We start from the raw sequence: 17,387 nt of genomic DNA, 5'->3' as shown, positions 1-17,387 counted from the left end.
TTCTTATTTATAATGATTATACTAATAGTACAGTTCTTATTTATAATGATTATACTAATAGTACAGTTCTTATTTATAATGATTATACTAATAGTACAGTTCTTATTTATAATGATTATACTAATAGTACAGTTCTTATTTATAATGATTATACTAATAGTACAGTTCTTATTTATAATGATTATACTAATAGTACAGTTCTTATTTATAATGATTATACTAATAGTACAGTTCTTATTTATAATGATTATACTAATAGTACAGTTCTTATTTATAATGATTATACTAATAGTACAGTTCTTATTTATAATGATTATACTAATAGTACAGTTCTTATTTATAATGATTATACTAATAGTACAGTTCTTATTTATAATGATTATACTAATAGTACAGTTCTTATTTATAATGATTATACTAATAGTACAGTTCTTATTTATAATGATTATACTAATAGTACAGTTCTTATTTATAATGATTATACTAATAGTACAGTTCTTATTTATAATGATTATACTAATAGTACAGTTCTTATTTATAATGATTATACTAATAGTACAGTTCTTATTTATAATGATTATACTAATAGTACAGTTCTTATTTATAATGATTATACTAATAGTACAGTTCTTATTTATAATGATTATACTAATAGTACAGTTCTTATTTATAATGATTATACTAATAGTACAGTTCTTATTTATAATGATTATACTAATAGTACAGTTCTTATTTATAATGATTATACTAATAGTACAGTTCTTATTTATAATGATTATACTAATAGTACAGTTCTTATTTATAATGATTATACTAATAGTACAGTTCTTATTTATAATGATTATACTAATAGTACAGTTCTTATTTATAATGATTATACTAATAGTACAGTTCTTATTTATAATGATTATACTAATAGTACAGTTCTTATTTATAATGATTATACTAATAGTACAGTTCTTATTTATAATGATTATACTAATAGTACAGTTCTTATTTATAATGATTATACTAATAGTACAGTTCTTATTTATAATGATTATACTAATAGTACAGTTCTTATTTATAATGATTATACTAATAGTACAGTTCTTATTTATAATGATTATACTAATAGTACAGTTCTTATTTATAATGATTATACTAATAGTACAGTTCTTATTTATAATGATTATACTAATAGTACAGTTCTTATTTATAATGATTATACTAATAGTACAGTTCTTATTTATAATGATTATACTAATAGTACAGTTCTTATTTATAATGATTATACTAATAGTACAGTTCTTATTTATAATGATTATACTAATAGTACAGTTCTTATTTATAATGATTATACTAATAGTACAGTTCTTATTTATAATGATTATACTAATAGTACAGTTCTTATTTATAATGATTATACTAATAGTACAGTTCTTATTTATAATGATTATACTAATAGTACAGTTCTTATTTATAATGATTATACTAATAGTACAGTTCTTATTTATAATGATTATACTAATAGTACAGTTCTTATTTATAATGATTATACTAATAGTACAGTTCTTATTTATAATGATTATACTAATAGTACAGTTCTTATTTATAATGATTATACTAATAGTACAGTTCTTATTTATAATGATTATACTAATAGTACAGTTCTTATTTATAATGATTATACTAATAGTACAGTTCTTATTTATAATGATTATACTAATAGTACAGTTCTTATTTATAATGATTATACTAATAGTACAGTTCTTATATATAATGATTATACTAATAGTACAGTTCTTATTTATAATGATTATACTAATAGTACAGTTCTTATTTATAATGATTATACTAATAGTACAGTTCTTATTTATAATGATTATACTAATAGTACAGTTCTTATTTATAATGATTATACTAATAGTACAGTTCTTATTTATAATGATTATACTAATAGTACAGTTCTTATTTATAATGATTATACTAATAGTACAGTTCTTATTTATAATGATTATACTAATAGTACAGTTCTTATTTATAATGATTATACTAATAGTACAGTTCTTATTTATAATGATTATACTAATAGTACAGTTCTTATTTATAATGATTATACTAATAGTACAGTTCTTATTTATAATGATTATACTAATAGTACAGTTCTTATTTATAATGATTATACTAATAGTACAGTTCTTATTTATAATGATTATACTAATAGTACAGTTCTTATTTATAATGATTATACTAATAGTACAGTTCTTATTTATAATGATTATACTAATAGTACAGTTCTTATTTATAATGATTATACTAATAGTACAGTTCTTATTTATAATGATTATACTAATAGTACAGTTCTTATTTATAATGATTATACTAATAGTACAGTTCTTATTTATAATGATTATACTAATAGTACAGTTCTTATTTATAATGATTATACTAATAGTACAGTTCTTATTTATAATGATTATACTAATAGTACAGTTCTTATTTATAATGATTATACTAATAGTACAGTTCTTATTTATAATGATTATACTAATAGTACAGTTCTTATTTATAATGATTATACTAATAGTACAGTTCTTATTTATAATGATTATACTAATAGTACAGTTCTTATTTATAATGATTATACTAATAGTACAGTTCTTATTTATAATGATTATACTAATAGTACAGTTCTTATTTATAATGATTATACTAATAGTACAGTTCTTATTTATAATGATTATACTAATAGTACAGTTCTTATTTATAATGATTATACTAATAGTACAGTTCTTATTTATAATGATTATACTAATAGTACAGTTCTTATTTATAATGATTATACTAATAGTACAGTTCTTATTTATAATGATTATACTAATAGTACAGTTCTTATTTATAATGATTATACTAATAGTACAGTTCTTATTTATAATGATTATACTAATAGTACAGTTCTTATTTATAATGATTATACTAATAGTACAGTTCTTATTTATAATGATTATACTAATAGTACAGTTCTTATTTATAATGATTATACTAATAGTACAGTTCTTATTTATAATGATTATACTAATAGTACAGTTCTTATTTATAATGATTATACTAATAGTACAGTTCTTATATATAATGATTATACTAATAGTACAGTTCTTATTTATAATGATTATACTAATAGTACAGTTCTTATTTATAATGATTATACTAATAGTACAGTTCTTATTTATAATGATTATACTAATAGTACAGTTCTTATTTATAATGATTATACTAATAGTACAGTTCTTATTTATAATGATTATACTAATAGTACAGTTCTTATTTATAATGATTATACTAATAGTACAGTTCTTATTTATAATGATTATACTAATAGTACAGTTCTTATTTATAATGATTATACTAATAGTACAGTTCTTATTTATAATGACTATACTAATAGTACAGTTCTTATTTATTATGATTATACTAATAGTACAGTTCTTATCCATAATGATTATACTAATAGTACAGTTCTTATTTATAATGATTATACTAATAGTACAGTTCTTAATAAGATTATACTAATAGTACAGTTCTTATTTATAATGATTATACTAATAGTACAGTTCTTATTTATAATGATTATACTAATAGTACAGTTCTTATTTATAATGATTATACTAATAGTACAGTTCTTATTTATAATGATTATACTAATAGTACAGTTCTTATTTATAATGATTATACTAATAGTACAGTTCTTATTTATAATGATTATACTAATAGTACAGTTCTTATTTATAATGATTATACTAATAGTACAGTTCTTATTTATAATAATTATATTATACAGTTCTTATTTATAATGATTATACTAATAGTTCTTATTTATAATGATTATACTAATAGTACAGTTCTTATTTATAATGATTATACTAATAGTACAGTTCTTATTTATAATGATTATACTAATAGTACAGTTCTTATTTATAATGATTATACTAATAGTACAGTTCTTATATATAATGATTATACTAATAGTACAGTTCTTATTTATAATGATTATACTAATAGTACAGTTCTTATTTATAATGATTATACTAATAGTACAGTTCTTATTTATAATGATTATACTAATAGTACAGTTCTTATTTATAATGATTATACTAATAGTACAGTTCTTATTTATAATGATTATACTAATAGTACAGTTCTTATTTATAATGATTATACTAATAGTACAGTTCTTATTTATAATGATTATACTAATAGTACAGTTCTTATTTATAATGATTATACTAATATGTACAGTTCTTATTTATAATGATTATACTAATAGTACAGTTCTTATTTATAATGATTATACTAATAGTACAGTTCTTATTTATAATGATTATACTAATAGTACAGTTCTTATTTATAATGATTATACTAATAGTACAGTTCTTATTTATAATGATTATACTAATAGTACAGTTCTTATTTATAATGATTATACTAATAGTACAGTTCTTATTTATAATGATTATACTAATAGTACAGTTCTTATTTATAATGATTATACTAATAGTACAGTTCTTATTTATAATGATTATACTAATAGTACAGTTCTTATTTATAATGATTATACTAATAGTACAGTTCTTATTTATAATGATTATACTAATAGTACAGTTCTTATTTATAATGATTATACTAATAGTACAGTTCTTATTTATAATGATTATACTAATAGTACAGTTCTTATTTATAATGATTATACTAATAGTACAGTTCTTATATATAATGATTATACTAATAGTACAGTTCTTATATATAATGATTATACTAATAGTACAGTTCTTATTTATAATGATTATACTAATAGTACAGTTCTTATTTATAATGATTATACTAATAGTACAGTTCTTATTTATAATGATTATACTAATAGTACAGTTCTTATTTATAATGATTATACTAATAGTACAGTTCTTATTTATAATGATTATACTAATAGTACAGTTCTTATTTATAATGATTATACTAATAGTACAGTTCTTATTTATAATGATTATACTAATAGTACAGTTCTTATTTATAATGATTATACTAATAGTACAGTTCTTATTTATAATGATTATACTAATAGTACAGTTCTTATTTATAATGATTATACTAATAGTACAGTTCTTATTTATAATGATTATACTAATAGTACAGTTCTTATTTATAATGATTATACTAATAGTACAGTTCTTATTTATAATGATTATACTAATAGTACAGTTCTTATTTATAATGATTATACTAATAGTACAGTTCTTATTTATAATGATTATACTAATAGTACAGTTCTTATTTATAATGATTATACTAATAGTACAGTTCTTATTTATAATGATTATACTAATAGTACAGTTCTTATTTATAATGATTATACTAATAGTACAGTTCTTATTTATAATGATTATACTAATAGTACAGTTCTTATTTATAATGATTATACTAATAGTACAGTTCTTATTTATAATGATTATACTAATAGTACAGTTCTTATTTATAATGATTATACTAATAGTACAGTTCTTATTTATAATGATTATACTAATAGTACAGTTCTTATTTATAATGATTATACTAATAGTACAGTTCTTATTTATAATGATTATACTAATAGTACAGTTCTTATTTATAATGATTATACTAATAGTACAGTTCTTATTTATAATGATTATACTAATAGTACAGTTCTTATTTATAATGATTATACTAATAGTACAGTTCTTATTTATAATGATTATACTAATAGTACAGTTCTTATTTATAATGATTATACTAATAGTACAGTTCTTATTTATAATGATTATACTAATAGTACAGTTCTTATTTATAATGATTATACTAATAGTACAGTTCTTATTTATAATGATTATACTAATAGTACAGTTCTTATTTATAATGATTATACTAATAGTACAGTTCTTATTTATAATGATTATACTAATAGTACAGTTCTTATTTATAATGATTATACTAATAGTACAGTTCTTATATATAATGATTATACTTAGTACAGTTTCTTATTTATAATAGTACAGTTCTTATTTATAATGATTATACTAATAGTACAGTTCTTATTTATAATGATTATACTAATAGTACAGTTCTTATTTATAATGATTATACTAATAGTACAGTTCTTATTTATAATGATTATACTAATAGTACAGTTCTTATTTATAATGATTATACTAATAGTACAGTTCTTATTTATAATGATTATACTAATAGTACAGTTCTTATTTATAATGATTATACTAATAGTACAGTTCTTATTTATAATGATTATACTAATAGTACAGTTCTTATTTATAATGATTATACTAATAGTACAGTTCTTATTTATAATGATTATACTAATAGTACAGTTCTTATTTATAATGATTATACTAATAGTACAGTTCTTATTTATAATGATTATACTAATAGTACAGTTCTTATTTATAATGATTATACTAATAGTACAGTTCTTATTTATAATGATTATACTAATAGTACAGTTCTTATTTATAATGATTATACTAATAGTACAGTTCTTATTTATAATGATTATACTAATAGTACAGTTCTTATTTATAATGATTATACTAATAGTACAGTTCTTATTTATAATGATTATACTAATAGTACAGTTCTTATTTATAATGATTATACTAATAGTACAGTTCTTATTTATAATGATTATACTAATAGTACAGTTCTTATTTATAATGATTATACTAATAGTACAGTTCTTATTTATAATGATTATACTAATAGTACAGTTCTTATTTATAATGATTATACTAATAGTACAGTTCTTATTTATAATGATTATACTAATAGTACAGTTCTTATTTATAATGATTATACTAATAGTACAGTTCTTATTTATAATGATTATACTAATAGTACAGTTCTTATTTATAATGATTATACTAATAGTACAGTTCTTATTTATAATGATTATACTAATAGTACAGTTCTTATTTATAATGATTATACTAATAGTACAGTTCTTATTTATAATGATTATACTAATAGTACAGTTCTTATTTATAATGATTATACTAATAGTACAGTTCTTATTTATAATGATTATACTAATAGTACAGTTCTTATTTATAATGATTATACTAATAGTACAGTTCTTATTTATAATGATTATACTAATAGTACAGTTCTTATTTATAATGATTATACTAATAGTACAGTTCTTATTTATAATGATTATACTAATAGTACAGTTCTTATTTATAATGATTATACTAATAGTACAGTTCTTATTTATAATGATTATACTAATAGTACAGTTCTTATTTATAATGATTATACTAATAGTACAGTTCTTATTTATAATGATTATACTAATAGTACAGTTCTTATTTATAATGATTATACTAATAGTACAGTTCTTATTTATAATGATTATACTAATAGTACAGTTCTTATTTATAATGATTATACTAATAGTACAGTTCTTATTTATAATGATTATACTAATAGTACAGTTCTTATATATAATGATTATACTAATAGTACAGTTCTTATTATATAATAGTACAGTTCTTATTTATAATGATTATACTAATAGTACAGTTCTTATTTATAATGATTATACTAATAGTACAGTTCTTATTTATAATGATTATACTAATAGTACAGTTCTTATTTATAATGATTATACTAATAGTACAGTTCTTATTTATAATGATTATACTAATAGTACAGTTCTTATTTATATGATTATAATAATTATACTTATTTATAATGATTATACTAATAGTACAGTTCTTATTTATAATGATTATACTAATAGTACAGTTCTTATATATAATGATTATACTAATAGTACAGTTCTTATTTATAATGATTATACTAATAGTTATTTATAATGATTATACTAATAGTACAGATCTTATTTATAATGATTATACTAATAGTACAGTTCTTATTTATAATGATTATACTAATAGTACAGTTCTTATTTATAATGATTATACTAATAGTACAGTTCTTATTTATAATGATATACTAATTATACAGTTCTTATTTATAATGATTATAACCATAGTACAGTTCTTATTTATAATGATTATACTAATAGTACAGTTCTTATTTATAATGATTATACTAATAGTACAGTTCTTATTTATAATGATTATACTAATAGTACAGTTCTTATTTATAATGATTATACTAATAGTACAGTTCTTATTTATAATGATTATACTAATAGTACAGTTCTTATTTATAATGATTATACTAATAGTACAGTTCTTATTTATAATGATTATACTAATAGTACAGTTCTTATTTATAATGATTATACTAATAGTACAGTTCTTATTTATAATGATTATACTAATAGTACAGTTCTTATCTTATATAATGATTATACTAATAGTACAGTTCTTATTTATAATGATTATACTAATAGTACAGTTCTTATTTATAATGATTATACTAATAGTACAGTTCTTATTTATAATGATTATACTAATAGTACAGTTCTTATTTATAATGATTATACTAATAGTACAGTTCTTATTTATAATGATTATACTAATAGTACAGTTCTTATTTATAATGATTATACTAATAGTACAGTTCTTATTTATAATGATTATACTAATAGTACAGTTCTTATTTATAATGATTATACTAATAGTACAGTTCTTATTTATAATGATTATACTAATAGTACAGTTCTTATTTATAATGATTATACTAATAGTACAGTTCTTATTTATAATGATTATACTAATAGTACAGTTCTTATTTATATAATGATTATACTAATAGTACAGTTCTTATTTATAATGATTATACTAATAGTACAGTTCTTATTTATAATGATTATACTAATAGTACAGTTCTTATTTATAATGATTATACTAATAGTACAGTTCTTATTTATAATGATTATACTAATAGTACAGTTCTTATTTATAATGATTATACTAATAGTACAGTTCTTATTTATAATGATTATACTAATAGTACAGTTCTTATTTATAATGATTATACTAATAGTACATTTCTTATTTATAATGATTATACAAATAGTACAGTTCTTATTTATAATGATTATACTAATAGTACAGTTCTTATTTATTATGATTATACTAATAGTACAGTTCTTATTTATAATGATTATACTAATAGTACAGTTCTTATTTATAATGATTATACTAATAGTACAGTTCTTATATATAATGATTATACTAATAGTACAGTTCTTATTTATAATGATTATACTAATAGTACAGTTCTTATTTATAATGATTATACTAATAGTACAGTTCTTATTTATAATGATTATACTAATAGTACAGTTCTTATTTATAATGATTATACTAATAGTACAGTTCTTATTTATAATGATTATACTAATAGTACAGTTCTTATTTATAATGATTATACTAATAGTACAGTTCTTATTTATAATGATTATACTAATAGTACAGTTCTTATTTATAATGATTATACTAATAGTACAGTTCTTATTTATAATGATTATACTAATAGTACAGTTCTTATTTATAATGATTATACTAATAGTACAGTTCTTATTTATAATGATTATACTAATAGTACAGTTCTTATTTATAATGATTATACTAATAGTACAGTTCTTATTTATAATGATTATACTAATAGTACAGTTCTTATTTATAATGATTATACTAATAGTACAGTTCTTATTTATAATGATTATACTAATAGTACAGTTCTTATTTATAATGATTATACTAATAGTACAGTTCTTATTTATAATGATTATACTAATAGTACAGTTCTTATTTATAATGATTATACTAATAGTACAGTTCTTATTTATAATGATTATACTAATAGTACAGTTCTTATTTATAATGATTATACTAATAGTACAGTTCTTATTTATAATGATTATACTAATAGTACAGTTCTTATTTATAATGATTATACTAATAGTACAGTTCTTATTTATAATGATTATACTAATAGTACAGTTCTTATTTATAATGATTATACTAATAGTACAGTTCTTATTTATAATGATTATACTAATAGTACAGTTCTTATTTATAATGATTATACTAATAGTACAGTTCTTATTTATAATGATTATACTAATAGTACAGTTCTTATTTATAATGATTATACTAATAGTACAGTTCTTATTTATAATGATTATACTAATAGTACAGTTCTTATTTATAATGATTATACTAATAGTACAGTTCTTATTTATAATGATTATACTAATAGTACAGTTCTTATTTATAATGATTATACTAATAGTACAGTTCTTATTTATAATGATTATACTAATAGTACAGTTCTTATTTATAATGATTATACTAATAGTACAGTTCTTATTTATAATGATTATACTAATAGTACAGTTCTTATTTATAATGATTATACTAATAGTACAGTTCTTATTTATAATGATTATACTAATAGTACAGTTCTTATTTATAATGATTATACTAATAGTACAGTTCTTATTTATAATGATTATACTAATAGTACAGTTCTTATTTATAATGATTATACTAATAGTACAGTTCTTATTTATAATGATTATACTAATAGTACAGTTCTTATTTATAATGATTATACTAATAGTACAGTTCTTATTTATAATGATTATACTAATAGTACAGTTCTTATTTATAATGATTATACTAATAGTACAGTTCTTATTTATAATGATTATACTAATAGTACAGTTCTTATTTATAATGATTATACTAATAGTACAGTTCTTATTTATAATGATTATACTAATAGTACAGTTCTTATTTATAATGATTATACTAATAGTACAGTTCTTATTTATAATGATTATACTAATAGTACAGTTCTTATTTATAATGATTATACTAATAGTACAGTTCTTATTTATAATGATTATACTAATAGTACAGTTCTTATTTATAATGATTATACTAATAGTACAGTTCTTATTTATAATGATTATACTAATAGTACAGTTCTTATTTATAATGATTATACTAATAGTACAGTTCTTATTTATAATGATTATACTAATAGTACAGTTCTTATTTATAATGATTATACTAATAGTACAGTTCTTATATATAATGATTATACTAATAGTACAGTTCTTATTTATAATGATTATACTAATAGTACAGTTCTTATTTATAATGATTATACTAATAGTACAGTTCTTATTTATAATGATTATACTAATAGTACAGTTCTTATTTATAATGATTATACTAATAGTACAGTTCTTATTTATAATGATTATACTAATAGTACAGTTCTTATTTATAATGATTATACTAATAGTACAGTTCTTATTTATAATGATTATACTAATAGTACAGTTCTTATTTATAATGATTATACTAATAGTACAGTTCTTATTTATAATGATTATACTAATAGTACAGTTCTTATTTATAATGATTATACTAATAGTACAGTTCTTATTTATAATGATTATACTAATAGTACAGTTCTTATTTATAATTATTATACTAATAGTACAGTTCTTATTTATAATGATTATACTAATAGTACAGTTCTTATTTATAATGATTATACTAATAGTACAGTTCTTATTTATAATGATTATACTAATAGTACAGTTCTTATTTATAATGATTATACTAATAGTACAGTTCTTATTTATAATGATTATACTAATAGTACAGTTCTTATTTATAATGATTATACTAATAGTACAGTTCTTATTTATAATGATTATACTAATAGTACAGTTCTTATTTATAATGATTATACTAATAGTACAGTTCTTATTTATAATGATTATACTAATAGTACAGTTCTTATTTATAATGATTATACTTATAGTACAGTTTTTATTTATAAGTTCTTATTTATAATGATTATACTAATAGTACAGTTCTTATTTATAATGATTATACTAATAGTACAGTTCTTATTTATAATGATTATACTAATAGTACAGTTCTTATTTATAATGATTATACTAATAGTACAGTTCTTATTTATAATGATTATACTAATAGTACAGTTCTTATTTATAATGATTATACTAATAGTACAGTTCTTATTTATAATGATTATACTAATAGTACAGTTCTTATTTATAATGATTATACTAATAGTACAGTTCTTATTTATAATGATTATACTAATAGTACAGTTCTTATTTATAATGATTATACTAATAGTACAGTTCTTATTTATAATGATTATACTAATAGTACAGTTCTTATTTATAATGATTATACTAATAGTACAGTTCTTATTTATAATGATTATACTAATAGTACAGTTCTTATTTATAATGATTATACTAATAGTACAGTTCTTATTTATAATGATTATACTAATAGTACAGTTCTTATTTATAATGATTATACTAATAGTACAGTTCTTATTTATAATGATTATACTAATAGTACAGTTCTTATTTATAATGATTATACTAATAGTACAGTTCTTATTTATAATGATTATACTAATAGTACAGTTCTTATTTATAATGATTATACTAATAGTACAGTTCTTATTTATAATGATTATACTAATAGTACAGTTCTTATTTATAATGATTATACTAATAGTACAGTTCTTATTTATAATGATTATACTAATAGTACAGTTCTTATTTATAATGATTATACTAATAGTACAGTTCTTATTTATAATGATTATACTAATAGTACAGTTCTTATTTATAATGATTATACTAATAGTACAGTTCTTATTTATAATGATTATACTAATAGTACAGTTCTTATTTATAATGATTATACTAATAGTACAGTTCTTATTTATAATGATTATACTAATAGTACAGTTCTTATTTATAATGATTATACTAATAGTACAGTTCTTATTTATAATGATTATACTAATAGTACAGTTCTTATTTATAATGATTATACTAATAGTACAGTTCTTATTTATAATGATTATACTAATAGTACAGTTCTTATTTATAATGATTATACTAATAGTACAGTTCTTATTTATAATGATTATACTAATAGTACAGTTCTTATTTATAATGATTATACTAATAGTACAGTTCTTATTTATAATGATTATACTAATAGTACAGTTCTTATTTATAATGATTATACTAATAGTACAGTTCTTATTTATAATGATTATACTATTAATACAGTTCTTATTTATAATGATTATACTAATAATTCAGTTCTTATTTATAATGATTATACTAATAGTACAGATCTTATTTATAATGATTATACTAATAGTACAGTTCTTATTTATAATGATTATACTAATAGTACAGTTCTTATTTATAATGATTATACTAATAGTACAGTTCTTATTTATAATGATTATACTAATAGTAGAGTTCTTATTTATAATGATTATACTAGTACAGTACTTATTTATAATGATTATACTAATAGTACAGTTCTTATTTATAATGATTATACTAATAGTACAGTTCTTATTTATAATGATTATACTAATAGTACAGTTCTTATTTATAATGATTATACTAATAGTACAGTTCTTTATTTATAATGATTATACTAATAGTACAGTTCTTATTTATAATGATTATACTAATAGTACAGTTCTTATTTATAATGATTATACTAATAGTACAGTTCTTATTTATAATGATTATACTAATAGTACAGTTCTTATTTATAATGATTATACTAATAGTACAGTTCTTATTTATAATGATTATACTAATAGTACAGTTCTTATATATAATGATTATACTAATAGTACAGTTCTTATTTATAATGATTATACTAATAGTACAGTTCTTATTTATAATGATTATACTAATAGTACAGTTCTTATTTATAATGATTATACTAATAGTACAGTTCTTATTTATAATGATTATACTAATAGTACAGTTCTTATTTATAATGATTATACTAATAGTACAGTTCTTATTTATAATGATTATACTAATAGTACAGTTCTTATTTATAATGATTATACTAATAATACAGTTCTTATTTATAATGATTATACTAATAGTACAGTTCTTATATATAATGATTATACTAATAGTACAGTTCTTATTTATAATGATTATACTAATAGTACAGTTCTTATTTATAATGATTATACTAATAGTACAGTTCTTATTTATAATGATTATACTAATAGTACAGTTCTTATTTATAATGATTATACTAATAGTACAGTTCTTATTTATAATGATTATACTAATAGTACAGTTCTTATTTATAATGATTATACTAATAGTACAGTTCTTATTTATAATGATTATACTAATAGTACAGTTCTTATTTATAATGATTATACTAATAGTACAGTTCTTATTTATAATGATTATACTAATAGTACAGTTCTTATTTATAATGATTATACTAATAGTACAGTTCTTATTTATAATGATTATACTAATAGTACAGTTCTTATTTATAATGATTATACTAATAGTACAGTTCTTATTTATAATGATTATACTAATAGTACAGTTCTTATATATAATGATTATACTAATAGTACAGTTCTTATTTATAATGATTATACTAATAGTACAGTTCTTATTTATAATGATTATACTAATTAGTTCTTATTTATAATGATTATACTAATAGTTCTTATTTATAATGATTATACTAATAGTACAGTTCTTATTTATAATGATTATACTAATAGTACAGTTCTTATTTATAATGATTATACTAATAGTACAGTTCTTATTTATAATGATTATACTAATAGTACAGTTCTTATATATAATGATTATACTAATAGTACAGTTCTTATTTATAATGATTATACTAATAGTACAGTTCTTATTTATAATGATTATACTAATAGTACAGTTCTTATTTATAATGATTATACTAATAGTACAGTTCTTATTTATAATGATTATACTAATAGTACAGTTCTTATTTATAATGATTATACTAATAGTACAGTTCTTATTTATAATGATTATACTAATAGTACAGTTCTTATTTATAATGATTATACTAATAGTACAGTTCTTATTTATAATGATTATACTAATAGTACAGTTCTTATTTATAATGATTATACTAATAGTACAGTTCTTATTTATAATGATTATACTAATAGTACAGTTCTTATTTATAATGATTATACTAATAGTACAGTTCTTATTTATAATGATTATACTAATAGTACAGTTCTTATTTATAATGATTATACTAATAGTACAGTTCTTATTTATAATGATTATACTAATAGTACAGTTCTTATTTATAATGATTATACTAATAGTACAGTTCTTATATATAATGATTATACTAATAGTACAGTTCTTATTTATAATGATTATACTAATAGTACAGTTCTTATTTATAATGATTATACTAATAGTACAGTTCTTATTTATAATGATTATACTAATAGTACAGTTCTTATTTATAATGATTATACTAATAGTACAGTTCTTATTTATAATGATTATACTAATAGTACAGTTCTTATTTATAATGATTATACTAATAGTACAGTTCTTATTTATAATGATTATACTAATAGTACAGTTCTTATTTATAATGATTATACTAATAGTACAGTTCTTATTTATAATGATTATACTAATAGTACAGTTCTTATTTATAATGATTATACTAATAGTACAGTTCTTATTTATAATGATTATACTAATAGTACAGTTCTTATTTATAATGATTATACTAATAGTACAGTTCTTATTTATAATGATTATACTAATAGTACAGTTCTTATTTATAATGATTATACTAATAGTACAGTTCTTATTTATAATGATTATACTAATAGTACAGTTCTTATTTATAATGATTATACTAATAGTACAGTTCTTATTTATAATGATTATACTAATAGTACAGTTCTTATTTATAATGATTATACTAATAGTACAGTTCTTATTTATAATGATTATACTAATAGTACAGTTCTTATTTATAATGATTATACTAATAGTACAGTTCTTATTTATAATGATTATACTAATAGTACAGTTCTTATTTATAATGATTATACTAATAGTACAGTTCTTATTTATAATGATTATACTAATAGTACAGTTCTTATTTATAATGATTATACTAATAGTACAGTTCTTATTTATATGATTATATAATAGTACAGTTCTTATATATAATGATTATACTAATAGTACAGTTCTTATTTATTATGATTATACTAATAATATATTTCTTATTTATAATGATTATACTGATAGTGCAATTCTTATTTATAATGATTATACTAATAGTACAGTTCTCATTTATAATGATTATACTAATAGTACAGTTCTTATTTATAATGATTATACTAATAGTACAGTTCTTATTTATAATGATTATAATAATAGTACAGTTCTTATATATAATGGTTATACTAAAAGCACAATTCTTATAAAAATGATTATACTAATAGTACAGTTCTTATTTATAATGATTATACTAATAGTACAGTTCTTATTTATAATGATTATACTAATAGTACAGTTCTTATTTATAATGATTATACTAATAGTACAGTTCTTATTTATAATGATTATACTAATAGTACAGTTCTTATTTATAATGATTATACTAATAGTACAGTTCTTATATATAATGATTATACTAATAGTACAGTTCTTATTTATAATGATTATACTAATAGTACAGTTCTTATTTATAATGATTATACTAATAGTACAGTTCTTATTTATAATGATTATACTAATAGTACAGTTCTTATTTATAATGATTATACTAATAGTACAGTTCTTATTTATAATGATTATACTAATAGTACAGTTCTTATTTATAATGATTATACTAATAGTACAGTTCTTATTTATAATGATTATACTAATAGTACAGTTCTTATTTATAATGATTATACTAATAGTACAGTTCTTATTTATAATGATTATACTAATAGTACAGTTAGTTATTTATTTATAATGATTATACTAATATGTACAGTTCTTTTTTATAATGATTATACTAATAGTACAGTTCTTATTTATAATGATTATACTAATAGTACAGTTCTTATATATAATGATTATACTAATAGTACAGTTCTTATTTATAATGATTATACTAATAGTACAGTTCTTATTTATAATGATTATACTAATAGTACAGTTCTTATTTATAATGATTATACTAATAGTACAGTTCTTATTTATAATGATTATACTAATAGTACAGTTCTTATTTATAATGATTATACTAATAGTACAGTTCTTATTTATAATGATTATACTAATAGTACAGTTCTTATTTATAATGATTATACTAATAGTACAGTTCTTATTTATAATGATTATACTAATAGTACAGTTCTTATTTATTATGATTATACTAATAGTACAGTTCTTATTTATAATGATTATACTAATAGTACAGTTCTTATATATAATGATTATACTAATAGTACAGTTC

Source organism: Tachypleus tridentatus, chromosome 1, assembly GCF_004210375.1.
Source record: "Tachypleus tridentatus isolate NWPU-2018 chromosome 1, ASM421037v1, whole genome shotgun sequence".
In the NCBI taxonomy this organism is placed as follows: Eukaryota; Metazoa; Arthropoda; class Merostomata; order Xiphosura; family Limulidae; genus Tachypleus; species Tachypleus tridentatus.
This window is presented reverse-complemented; position numbering follows the sequence as displayed.